Genomic DNA, 14,606 nt, shown 5'->3' with positions numbered 1-14,606 from the left:
GTTAGGCACCTTTAAACAAAACTACCCTAGAGGAATTGTACTTGAGGTAATTGTTGCTGTAATAAACACTAAGACCTTGGAGGAAAAACAGTGCTGGCCTAACGAAAATCAGACATAAATGCGCATAGAGATAGTACCGCAATGCCTCTCCTTTATAAAATCCCTTTGGTCGGTTTCCAAGGAAATCTGTAGTTTAAATGTGCTTTTAAAAGTCTGTCAGTGGGGAATATAAAAGCGGTATAAGAATGATTTTTTAAAATTTTGTCTTGAGAGTTTAGCCTTTCTTAGTTCTTGCTTAAATTCTGTTCTTTCCATTCCCTTACACCTTTCTCAGGATAAATACCCAAAGAAATTCCCACTACTTTGGGGAAGGAAGTAGGTGACTTAGTCCAACTTCCAGAACTGTTTCTTTACTATTTTTCCAGTTTTTCAGGTTAGAGACCTTAGGATTTCCTATCAGATTTCTAACGGATCCACATTGCCCCACTTTCCATACTTCTCCCTAACAAGACACACAGCTCCTGAAACAGGCTTGCATTTAAAATGTAAATATTTGGAATTTGTCACGTTAAATAAAAGAAAACAAAATAGTGATGGCCTTTTCCTTGCCAAGTGTTTCCTTTGAATTCCCTGAAAAGGAGGTTTTATGAAGATGAAAACAGCAGAAGAGGGAGAGATTTTGGTATAAAATGATATGACGGGGGCAGGTATTTGGAGTTAGTCTTTGTTTGTTTGTTTGAACACAGGCCAAAGGAAGTCAAGATGATACAAGAATGAATCAAAATGAACTGAGGAACAGTTCAAGAAGAGTTTTTTTTAAAAAGCAAGACAAGGAAAAAGGGGACTACAAAGAAACAGATTTTAGTACCAGCTTAAGTAGTTCTGTGTTCTGATCCCACCAGCCATTGCAATCTGAAACTCCGAGTGGAATCCCAAAGACAGTTCAGGGAAAGAGTCAGATTAGGAAGTCATCCACATATGAGTGATAGCTGAGGGCATGAGAACAAAATAAGATGTCCACAGAGAATGTATATAAGAAGATTTATCAGGCAAAGGAGAGCAAAACATGGTTGAGGAGACGGACGTTAAGTTGTCTACCAAGCTGTCAGAGAAGCTAAGGAGCAAGTAGAAAAGAAGGGGGTGAATTTGTAGGGGGGAAATGTATGTAAGCCAAAGAGTTTCAAGGGATAGATGATTATTGGGGTTAAACAGTAGGGCTTTTTTATCAGAACACAATAGATAGAATGGGAGAGTGGGTTAGAAATAATGAACATGAGAAAAGGCCATAGTAAGCCTAAGACAGGGATTCCAAAAGTGGACCTTACCCCATACCTGTTATCCCCACCCTCATATCATCTTTTACCTTCATATCTCAATACCTTGAAACTTCCTAGTCTCAGTCAAGAAGCTAGGATAAATAAGATGCTGGAGAGGAAAGATTCCCCATAAGGCTGGCACACAGAAAGAAAGGTGCCTAGCAAGGGGTTGAATGAAGAACATCACCAAGCTAGTGGACAAGTGCATGGAGCTAAGTGAAGGATAAAAGAATGAAATACAGTCAAACATGGAAACAACCTAAATGTCCATCAAAAGATGAATGGATAAAGAAGATGTATATTATGCATATATAATATAATGGAATATTACTCAGCCATAAAAAAATAATGAAATAATGCCATTTGCAGCTACATGGATGGACCTAGAGATCATCATACTAAGTGAAGTAAGTCAGAAAGAGAAAGACAAATATCATATGATATCACTTATATGTGGACTCTAAAATATTACACAAATAAAATTATATAAAAAACAAAAACAGATTTAGATATAGAGAACAGACTTGTGGCTGCCAAGGGGTAGGCAGTGCAGAGGAGGAACGGATTGGGAGTTCAGAATTAGGGGATGCAAACTATTATATACAGGATGAATAAACAACAAGGCCATATTGTATAGCACAGGAAACTATATTCTCGATATCCTATAATAAATCACAATGGAAAAGAATATAAAAAAAGAATATATTTATATATGTACAGTATAACTGAATCACTTTGCAGTACACCAGGAACTAACACAACATTGTAAATCAACCATACTTTATTTTTTTAATTTTAATTTTTAAAAAATGAAGGAAAGGACTTCTCTGGTGGTCCAGTGGTTAAAAATCCACCTGCCGATGCAGGGGATACAAGTTCAATTCCTGGTCCAGGAAGATCCCACATGCTGCAGGGCAACTAAGCTGATGTGCCACAACTACTGAGCCACAACTCTAGGATCCATACTGTACAGCAAGAGAAGCCACCACAGTAAGAAGCCTGCACATCTCAACAAAAAGTAGCCCTCACTCACTGCAACTACATAAAGTCCATGCACAGCAACAAAGACCTAGCACAGCCAAAAATATAATTAATTAATTTTTTAAAAAAGAAATATAGTTAAGGAAAAGCCAAATTCATGAACTAAAATACACTGTAAGCTGAAATAGTGAGGCAGACATCACCTAGAGCCAGACCTCCTGGAATTCGAAATCAAGTGGGCCTTAGGAAGCATCACTATGAACAAAGCTAGTGGAGGTGATGGAATTCCAGTTGAACTATTTCAAATCCTAAAAGACGATGCTGTGAAAGTGCTGCACCCAATATGTCAGCAAACTTGGAAAACTCAGCAGTGGCCACAGGACTGGAAAGGGTCAGTTTTCATTCCAATCCCAAAGAAAGGCAATGCCAAAGAATGTTCAGACTACCACACAATTGCACACATCTCACACACTAGTAAAGTAATGCTCAAAATTCTCCAAGCCAGGCTTCAACAGTACATGAACTGTGAACTTCCATATGTTGAAGCTGGATTTAGAAAAGGCAAAGGAACTAGAGATCAAATTTCCAACATCCATTGGATCATCAAAAAAGGAAGAGAGTTCCAGAAAAACATCTACTTCTGCTTTATTGATTACCCCAAAGCCTTTGACTGTGTGGATCACAACAAACTGTGGAAAATTCTGAAAGAGATGGGAATACCAGACCACCTTACCTACCTCCTGAGAAATCTGTATGCAGGTCAAGAAGCAACAGAACTGGACATGGAAAAACAGACTGGTTCCAATCTGGGAAAGGAATACGTCAAGGTTGTATATGGTCACCCTGTTTATTTAACTTACATGCAGAGTACATCATGCGAAATGCCGGGCTGGATGAAGCACAAGCTGGAATCAAAACTGCAGGGAGAAATATCAGTAACCTCAGACATGCAGATGACACCACCCTTGTGGCAGAAAGCGAAGAAGAACTAAAGAGCCTCATGGTAAAAGTGAAAGAGGAGAGTGAAAAAGCTGGATTAAAACTCAACATTCAGAAAACTAAGATCATGGCATCCAGTGCCATCACTTCATGGCAAATAGATGGGGAAATAATGGAAACAGTGACAGATTTTATTTTCTTGTGCTCCAAAATTACTGCAGATGGTGACTGCAGCCATGAAATTAAAAAATGCTTCCTCCTTGGAAGAAAAGTTATAGCCAATCTAGACAGTATATTAAAAAGCAGAGACATTACTTTGCTGACAAAGGTCCATCTAGTCAAAGCTATGGTTTTTCCAGTAGTCATGTATGGATGTGAGAATTGGACTATAAAGAAAGCTGAGTGCCAAAGAATTGATGTCTTTAAACTGTGGTGTTCGAGAAGACTCTTGAGAGTCTCTTGGACTACAAGGAAATCCAACTAATCCATCCTAAAGGAAATCAGTCCTGAATATTCATTGGAAAGACTGATACTGAAGCTGAAATTCCAATACTTTGGCTACCTGATGGGAAGAACTGACTCACTGGAAAAGACTGGTACTGGGAAAGACTGAAGGCAGGAGAAGGGGATGACAGAGGATGAGATGGTTGGATGGCATCACCGACTTGATGGACATGAGTTTGAGCAAGCTTCAGTAGTTGGTGATGGACAGGGAAGCCTGGTGTGTTGCAGTCCATGGGGTCACAAAGAGTCAGACACAACTGAGCAACAACTGAACTGAACGAGGCGGGGTTTAAGTGACCGAATGAAGAGTGAGATTAAGTATTTAGGAGCAAAAGAGTGGAATGAATGAGAGTACAGTTCAGACACTCCTTTAATCCACCAATAAGAACCATGCATCAGGATATTATTTAACTCAGTATGTCTTTAATGTTCAAAAACTAAAATTATCAGCTGCTGAATACTTCCTGTTGCCTCTCCAGATCCACTCTTCACCCTTCTCCACATTGCTCTGTGACCCAAAACCACATGAACTGCATCAAGTCCTATGATTTCCTGTATTTGGTCCATGGGGGAGGGGTGCTGGCAGGAAATCAGAAGTCTGGAAGAGAGTAAGGTTGAAGTATTTTTTGGAAGTTGGGGCCTCTGAGGAAGCCCAAACTAACCCATGAGAGAAATCACATGGAGAAGCCTCCAGCCAACATGAAGAGGTGAGAGGTACCCAACCAGCCCTCAACTTCTCCAGGACCCTACATTTCCAGCTCCAGCCATTGTCTGATTGCAATCACATAAGAAATCCTGAGCCAGAACCACCCAGCTGAACCCATCTCCAATTCCTGTCCCACAAAGCCATGAGAAACAATAAAATGATCATTACTGCTTTAACCCTCCCAATTTTGAGTTGTCATACAGTAATAGTAACTTGAACAAACCCCTCTCTAGCTCTAGCTCAGTTGTGTCCAACTCTTTGCAGCCTCATGGACTGTAACCCACCAGGCTCCTCTGTTTATTGGTTTTCCCAGGCAAGAATACTGGAATGGGTTGCCATTTCCTACTCCAGGGCATCTTCCCAACCCAGGGATTGAACCCTCGTCTCCTGTGTCTCCTTGATCAGCAGCTGGATTCTTCACCACAGCGCCAACTGGGAAGCCCTGAATAACCCCATAGATCACATTTTTCTGATCAAGTCTTACTAGTATCCTTTTGTTCTGTACAGGTGATAGTCATTCTACTCTTTTTAGTTTTGCTTAGGCTGATCTTCTGGGCTTCCCTTATAGCTCAGTTGGGAAAGAATCTGCCTGCAATGCAGGAGACCCGGGTTTGATTACTGGGTGGGGAAGATCCCTTGGAGAAGGAAATAGCAACCCACTCCAGTATTCTTGCCTGGAGAATCTCATGGACAGAGGAGCCTGACGGGCTACAGTCCATGGGGTCGCAAGAGTCAGACACGACTCAGCGACTAAACCACCAGGCTTTTCTTCTACTTTAACCAAAAAGATTTTACCTCCCCTGAATCATTAGAACTTACTAAACTACTTATTCAACATTTATCCTATCCTCCCTTGTAAATCATGTCTGACTCTTTGCAACCCCATGGACTGTAGGCTGCCAGGGTCCTCTGTCCATGGAACTTTCCAGGCAAGAATACTAAAGTGGGTTGCCATTTCCTACTCATGTGCTATGCTTAGTTGCTCAGTCATGTCCAACTCTTTGCGACCCCACGGACTGTAGCCTGCTGGCTCCTCTGTCCATGGGGATTCTCCAGGCAAGAATACTGGAGTGGGTTGCCATTTCTTACTCATAGGTGTTGTTTAATTCTGGCTTGCCCAACCAAAGTGGAATTTCCTAGAGAGAAAACAAGTCAATAGCTCAGCTTCCTCTGGCATCACTCACAGGACTCAGCACAGGGCTGAGCACAAGGTGGGTCCTCAAGACATGTTTAGTAATTGACTATGTCTCAACCCTCAGATGGTAATTTAAATTCATACTTCCATTAGAAAATAAAGAGCTTGGTTAATGCCTGCTAGGGGCATAGGTGACAGAGTAGAAAGGAGTTAAGGATGACTTCAAACTTCACTTTCTCATAACTTTTTACCTTTCCCTTTTCCAAACTAGTTTACTTGCAGCCTCAAGACAAAACTAAGCTGGTACAACCAATGCAAGTGCATTTTCTCCAGAGTTCAGACTGATTTGGAACCACCAGAAATTTTTCCTGCCCATACCTCTGAAAAATTCTAGAAAACCATCCAACAGGGTCACTACTGCCCCTCTTGACAACAACATAGATGATGAATACTGAGAGAACATAATTCTACAATGCCCAGCGTTTTAATATTCTACGGAAAGCTTCCAGGTCAACACGCTCCAAGGCAAAGTAAGTTGTTATATATATAAAGAAGTTCAGCTATGCTGAAGGAGAGAGAGGTCATATATAGAAAGAGGCCCTAGAGAAAGAGAGACTATAAAGAGAGAGAGCCCAGACATCCCCCAGCTCTCCCAGCCCAAAGGAGGCCCCAGCCATATGAGTGAAGCCATCTTGGACCTCCAGTCCTTGTCAAGCCAACACCATATGGACCAGAGATGAGCCATTCTGCCATGCCATGCCCTAATTTCAGAATCTTGAGTAAATAAAACATGGCTATTGTTCTATTTTTTTCCATCCACAGAATGTGGCTTGCAGGATCTTAGTTCCCCAACCAGGGATCGAAACTAGGCCCAGAAGTGAAAGCAGGGCATTCTAAACACTGGACCTCCAGGGAATTCCCAGCATGGTTGTTATTTTAAATTACTCAGTTTTAGGGTGATTTATTAGCAATGGATAACTAAACAATAGCAATAAATAACTAAAACTAGGGATATACCCAAGGTCTTATGATTAGTGCTTCGTGAAGATGAATCCCAAACCCAGTTCCTCTGATCAAAATTCAAATCTATTTTCAAAGGCAACCATTATAATCGTGTTTAATTCATGTATACAAAATATTCTGTTCCCTAAGATATCCTTACCCACCACTGATGCCCAAAATGCCACACATAGATATTCAATCTTATGACCCCTATTGAGATGCAAAAACTCCAGGATAATTAATAAGTATAGTTAATTATTCTATTAAAACTTAGTTGAAGATATTTATCAGACTTTTTTGAAAAGAGGTTTTGATTGGCACCACGAGTACTATAAAATGTTTGAACTACCACACATTTTCTAGGTTTTTCTAATCACATTCTTTTTTAAATTTGGGATTCTTTTCTCTGTAGGGATTATCAGTGAGTGGTGAAGAGGGAAGAATACATATCAATAAATTCTTGACTACTGCTATGTGAATACCAAATTCTGTGAAATATCTGCAACAGATTAAAATTGTAGGTTGAGATTTCCCAGTTTGCGTCACCTCTTTACATGCTAAGAAAGTACAAACCAGTTTTAATATTAGTCAAAGTCAAACAAAGTTAGGAGAGTAAGTCTCCCAGAAATAAACCCATATTGTAAATAGATTTGCAAATAGAAATGATTTAGAGATTTTGCACTCTAAGAGTTATTGCATCACTGCATTTCTCCAGTAGCACAGATAATGAATATTTGCCTTAAAAGAAATACCTCGATAACAAGGTAACATTCAAAAAATAACTTTAAACTTGTAGTTAAACATGGAGAATTTAATACAGTACCTGCTTAACTCCATTTCTTCCCAAACCTATTAAAATGACCTTAAAGGGATAAACCTAAATCCAAAAGAACAAAGAGACTGATCAAGGAGAAAAGAGTTGATGAGAGAGTGCAACAAAATTTTGGAATCTGTAAAGCTGATGGACCATGTAGTTCAGAAATGCCTTTTCCTCACTTCTGATGTTTTCCTTCTTGGGACAAAAAGAGCTCAGTTAGTGTAGCTGGGCCTCTCCCAGCCCTCTGTTCATCCACCCTCAGTGGAGTATTCCACTCCTTCCATCCTCTGTTCTCCCGGGAGAGGGAGCCTGTTCATCAGCACACACATTCTGCTGTGCTCCTCCACACTGAGGTCTGCCCCAGTCCAGGCTGCCTGGCTCTGGGGAACAGTTAACAGGCCCACAGACTCTCACACTAAGCTGCACCCTCCAGTCTGGCCTCTGACAGTAATAAGGCCTCTAAAAGTAATAATTGACCTCCATATTTACTTCTTGCTTCATTTCTCAACTTGTTCAGAAATGTTCAGGAATGCTATTATGGAGATCCCCCTTAGAGATCCCATTAGACTAGAGGTAATTGCCCTAGCAGAGAGGAGAAAGTTGAAACTTTACTGTCTGCAGGAGATTGAAAGACAATCTGATTTACACTCTAGAACCCCAGAAAGATGCTGAATTTGGAGACACTAAGAACCCTTGAAGATGAGGGTGAATGTAAGGCTAAAACCGAAAAAATGGCAAAAGGTCATGTTAAAAACAACTAAATTTCCTTCCCAACTCTGGCCCAAAGAGGTCAAAATAAAATACTCTAAACTCAGAGATACCAGGCATAACTAAGGTAGGTTAGATGTAATGAAAACTGGCAAAAAAAAAAAAAAAAAAGTGAAAAGTCTATATTTCAATGAGAACTCTCCTCGAAAAATCAACCCCTTTCTTTTCTCCATCTTACAATTGGATGCAACTTCAGGTAAAAAAGTTAGAGATCTCCTCTCTGGAGAAACTGATTAGCCTAAGACACAAGTCCAGAAATCCTGACAAAATGGTAGGAAATGGCCAAATACCTGTTCCATCCCCTCACCGCCATGCAGTCTACCAACTTTCATACATGATTACACACACCTTTTAAGTGTTTTTTTATGTGCCTCACTCTTAAATGTGAATGGGTAGGTAAAGATCACAAATATTTTAGAAAGTCCCTTTACATGAAAGAAAAGCCAAAAACAAACAAACAGGAAAAAGAACTCAAAACAGACAGGAAAGGATACAGAAGAAACCAATTTTCAAAAAAAAGCTTAAGTTAATATCATAAAAGATAATGTATTCATGAAAATAAAAGAAAATACTGCTGTAAGAAAAACACTCTTGGGACTTAACCTGGTGGTCCAATAGTTAAGACTTTGCCTTCCAATGCAGGGGGTACGGGTCTGATCCCTAGTCAAGGAGCTAAGAGCCCACATTCCTCATGACCAAAAAACCGAAATGTAAAACAGAAGGAATATTATAACAAATTCAATGAAGACTTTAAAAAAGATAGTCCACTTCCAAAAAACAAATCTTTAAAAAAAAACAAAACAACATTCTTACAAGAGCTTGTAAAAATTAAAAATATGAACACAGAATGTAATAATTCAAAAGAAAGGAAGAGAGAAAGTTGAGGAAATCTCCTTGAAAGTAGAACAAAGAGCAAAGAAATGGAAAAATAGAAGAAAAAAGTTAAGGGTATTAGAGATCAGTTCAGAAAATTCAACATACAATTGACAGGCACTTCAGATAGAGAAAGTATAAAACAGAATTGTTAGAGAAATAATATGAGAAACTGTCCCAGAACTTAAGTATATAAGCTTTTAAACAAATGAGCCTATTGAGTATCCTTCCAAGAAATAAAAAAGACCAAGATATGTTAACATGAAATTACAGAAAATCTAGGATTAAGGAAAGAAATTTAAAAGCTCCCAAGAAGAGAGAAGCCAATCTAATTCAGAACTGGAGGATGGAAGGTTCAAAGAGGAAAATTCTTTTTAAAACATTATGATAAATTATCTTATATGTTTGAACATAATGAGAAAGGAGTTATACTTGCAACAGTGAGTTTCGAGGTGAATAAGCAACTAGGAAACTAAACTAAAAGGAAAAAAAGATCATTATCAATTCAAGGGAAGATTAAAAGTTGTACAAGAAAGAAAATATAATACACTCCTTGACACAACTGTAACTATTGATGATAATTTAAACGCTAAATGCTGATTTAACTAAACTTGTGGTTTAATAATTGTATCAGGAGGACAGGATAAAAAAATGTATAGGGGAGAGAGTGTTGTGTAAAAGAGGTAAATCCTTATCTTTCATAGTTGAAAGCGCAAAGATAATAATATCTAAAACTGAAAAATCAAGAAATAGCTCTATAAACATATTTTTGGAAATTGAGTTGTGGACTAAAAGAAATAGTTTAAAAGTCGCAGTGATTGTCTCTAGGAAGTAGGAATTGGACATGGGGAAACAATGTTTTATTATGACTTTTACGAATCTATTTGACTTTTAAAACTGTGTACCTTACAATTTTGATAAAAATAAAAACTGAATTTACAAATAATATGAGGTAGCTAAGAACTGACTTGTGGACTATCTAGAAATGTATTGAGCAGATCAGCTCTCTTCAGCTATCTTCAACCCAGTATCTGCTTTTCTTATTCTGTGGTAGAAGATAAGAATATAGGCATATTTTGACAGTGCTAAGAGAGCAGACTCTATGATTTCAATACTTTCAGACCATTTAATTTTTGTACCTTGCTTTACATCCCTGGATATGTTCTAGTGTCTCCTGGTTTATAGTGTATGGGAACTTGAATAGAATTTGTATCCTGCTGTTGTGCAAAAATTGTATAAATCTTTATTATGTTGAATAGGTTCATAGTGCTTTCCAGATCTACTATTAATATATCTTTCTACTTTTCTGTCTATTCTTTCTATTAATTTTTGAGAGTTTGATATTGAAACTCCAACTAAAAGTCCCAATTTATCTACTTAAAAAATAATTGTAATATATAGTAGAATTATATGTAATTTAGGGGGCTTTCCCCACAGCCCAGATGGTAAAAAATCCACCTGAAATGCAAGAGACCCAGGTTCAATCCCTGGGTTGGGAAGATCCCTTGGAGAAGGGAATGCCAATTCACTCCAGCGTTTGTACCTGGGAAATCCCATGGACAAAGGAGCCTAGCGGGCTACAGTCCATGGGGTCGCAGAGAGTCAGACACAACTAACACTTTTACTTTCATACATAACTTTGTTCTGTGTTTTCCAAGTCTTCTGTAAATGAGTTATCATACTTTCATAATTTAAAAAATAAAAAAGAGAAAAAAAGAATATAGGCATATTTTGCTATGCAGAAGTTTAGATTGCCATATCTAAACTTACAGTTACAAAATAGAGAACTTTAGGGGGGGGATAAAAAAAAAAAAGATAGAGAACTTTGGGCAGGATGCTGGTATACTCTTCTGCCATATGTTTCAAAAAGTATGTTCCTTTGTTTATTTTTTCAATACAGTTTAGATTTTTGCCAAGGCTATGCTTGTGTTTCTATTTAACTTCTGCTCAATTAAACCTATGGCTTTCACAAAATATCAAAATCTTAATAATCAAAGAGTTGAATGCAATCCTACTGAAATATATTGAAATTTGATAGAAGCTAGGTGACTGGTGGAATATGATCTATTTAATTAGCATCTTCTCCTGCTTGCTATTTTGACCAGCAGTATTTGCATTAGCATAAATTTCTATAGTATTATGATTTCTTATAGCATGATGGGTATTTTCAATATGTGTATTTGAAAAGTGTGCTATACTCACTAATGCAGACTTTTCTTGTCTTTAAGCTAAAATTTTCTCCAAATGAGCACATCTCTCACTTTATACTCGAAGTGTATCTGTAAGATACTATCTACAAGAAGTCCTATAATCCTATCTGTTAGAAGATAGGATTCATCGCACAGAAATTTAACCATGATACAAGTGAAATTTGTCTGTGTAATAGCTAAAAGGTCACAAGAGAGGGAAAAAATACTGAATTTTTGCCTAGTTGGGGAAGACCAATTGCAGGGTCCTTTGTTTATCTCTCCAAAAAAAGAAGAGAGTGACAATTTGTGTCTATATCTCTGGAGGAGTATAACCTTCAATGAAGGCAATATGGCAATAAATATAGCAAAAAATCCTTAAAAAGTACACACCCTAAATTAAAACCAAAGTGAAATATCACTACACGCCTATCAGAATGGTTACTCTTTTTTTTTTTCAACTGATTATATCAAGTGCAATGGAAACAGTGACAGACTTTATTTTCTTGGGCTCCAAAATCACTGCAGATGGTGACTATAGCCATGAAATTAAAAGACATTTGCTTCTTGGAAGAAAAGCTATGACAAACCAAGACAACGTATTAAAAAGCAGAGACATTACTTTGCCAAAAAAGGTCCATATAATCAAAGCTATGCTTTTACCAGTAGTCATGTATGGATGTGAGAGTTGTACTATAAAGAAAACTGAGCACCAAAGAATTGATGCTTTTGAAATGTGGTACTGGAGAAGACGCTTGCGAGTCCCTTGGACTGGAAGGAAACCAAACAAGTCAATAGTAAAGGAAAATAATCTTGAATATTCATTGGAAGGACTGATGCTGAGGCTGAAGCTCCAATACTTTGGCCACCTGAGGTGAAGTACTGACTCACTGGAAATGACCCTGGTGTGGGAAGGATTGAAGGCAGGAGGAGAAGGAGATGACAGAGAATGAGATGGTTGGATGGCATCACCAACTCAATGGACATGAGTTTGAGCAAGCTCTGGGAGATGGTGAAGGACAGAGAAGCCTGGCGTGCTGCAGTCCATGGGGTCACAAAGAACTGGAAACAACTGAGTGACTGAACAACAACAACATATCAAGTGTTGGAGCAACTGGAGCTTTCATACGTTGCTGGCAGGAATGAAAAACAGTACAACCACTATGAAGAACAGTTTGGCAGTTTTTGCAAAGCTAAACATACTCTTACCACACAACCCAGCACTACGTATTTCAGTTCAATTCAGTCACTTAGTCGTGTCTAACTCTGTGAGACCCCATGGACTGCAGCACGCCAGGTCTCCCTGTCCATCACCAACTCCCGGAGTTTACTCAAACTCATGTCCATCAAGTCGGTGATGCCATCCAACCATCTCATCCTCTGTCGTCCCCTTCTCCTCCCTTCTTCAATCTTTCCCAGCATCAGGGTCTTTTCAAATGAGTCAGTTCTTTGCATCAGGTGGCCAAAGTATTGGAGTTTCAGCTTCAGCATCAGTCCTTCCAATAAATATTCAGGACTGATTTGCTTAAGGATGGACTGGTTGTATCTCCTTGCAGACCAAGGGGCTCTCAAGAATCTTCTCCAACACCACAGTTCAAAAGCATCAATTCTTTGGCATTCAGCTTTCTTTATAGTCCAACTCTCACATCCATACAGGACCACTGAAAAAACCATAGCCTTGACTAGATGGACCTTTGTTGGCAAAGTAATGTCTCTGCTTTTTTAATATACTTTTTTAATAGGTTGGTCATAACTTTTCTGTAGTTTTAGTTTTAGTGTGTCTGCCCTCTGATGCCCTCTCACAACACTTAATGTCTTACTTGGGTTTCTCTTACCTTGGGCCTTGGGTAATTCCTCTTGTCGCCGCCGCCGCCGCCGGCCCCCGGCCCTCGGCCCTCGGCCCTCGGCCCCCGGCCCGGCCTAGGCCCTGTCAGCCGCTGCCCCCGGCCCCCGACCCGGCCTAGCCCCTGTCGGCCGCCGCCCCCGGCCCCCGGCCCGGCCTAGCCCCTCTCGGCCGCCACCTCCGGCCCCCGGGCCCCGGCCCGGCCTAGGCCCTCTCGGCCGCCGCCCCCAGCTCCCGGCCCCCGGCCCGGCCTAGGCCCTGTCAGCCGCCGCCCCCAGCCCCCGGCCCACGGCCCGGCCTAGGCCCTGTCGGCCGCCGCCCCTGGCCCCCGGGCCGGCCTAGCCCCTCTCGGCCGCCGCCCCCGGCCCCCGGGCCCCGGCCCGGCCTAGCTCCTCTCGGCCGCCGCCCCGGCCCACGGCCCGGCCTAGACCCTCTCGGTTGCCGCCCCCGGCTCCCGGCCCCCGGCCTCTGGCCCGGCCTAGCTCCTCTCCGCCACGTTTCTGCGCCGAGCCGTCTTCAGCTTCAACATCAGACCTTCCAATGAACACCCAGGATTGATCTCCTTTAGGATGGATTGATTGGATCTCCTTGCAGTCCAAGGGACTCTCAAGAGTCTTCTCCAACACCACAGTTCAAAAGCATCAATTCTGCGGCGCTCAGCTTTCTTCACCGTCCAACTCTCACATCCATACATGACCACTGGAAAAACCATAGCCTTGACTAGACAGACTTTTGTTGGCAAAGTAATGTCTCTGCTTTTAAATATGCCATCTAGGTTGGCCATAACCTTCCTTCCAAGGAGTAAGCGTCTTTTAATTTCATGGCTGCAGTCACCATCAGCAGTGATTCTGGAGCCCAAAAAAGTAAAGTCTGACACTGTTTCCACTGTTTCCCCATCTATTTCCCATGAAGTGATGGGACCAGATGCCATGATCTTAGTTTTCTGAACGTTGAGCTTTAAGCCAACTTTTTCACTCTCCTCCTTCACTTTCATCAAGAGGCTCTTTAGTTCTTCTTCACTTTCTGCCATAAGGGTGGTGTCATCCGCATATCTGAGGTTATTGATATTTCTCCTGGCAATCTTGATTCCAGCTTGTGTTTCTTCCAGCCCAGCATTTCTCATGATGTACTCTGCATAGAAGTTAAATAAGCAGGGTGACAATATACAGCCTTGACGTACTCCTTTGCCTATTTGGAACCAGTCTGTTGTTCCATGTCCAGTTCTAACTGTTGCTTCCTGACCTGCATACAGGTTTCTCAAGAGACAGGTCAGATGGTCTGGTATTCCCATCTCTTTCAGAATTTTCCACAGTTTATTGTGATCCACACAGTCAAAGGCTTTGGCATAGTCAATAAAGCAGAAATAGATGTTTTTCTGGAACTCTCTTGCTTTTTCGATGATCCAGCGGATATTGGCAATTTGATCTCTGGTTCCTCTGCCTTTTCTAAAACCAGCTTGAACGTCTGGAAGTTCACGGTTCACGTATTGCTGAAGCCTGGCTTGGAGAATTTTGAGCATTACTTTACTAGCATGTG

Source organism: Giraffa tippelskirchi, chromosome 5, assembly GCF_054371585.1.
Source record: "Giraffa tippelskirchi isolate mGirTip1 chromosome 5, T2T-mGirTip1v1.2.pri, whole genome shotgun sequence".
NCBI lineage: Eukaryota > Metazoa > Chordata > Mammalia > Artiodactyla > Giraffidae > Giraffa > Giraffa tippelskirchi.
Note: the sequence above shows the minus strand (reverse complement) of the source record.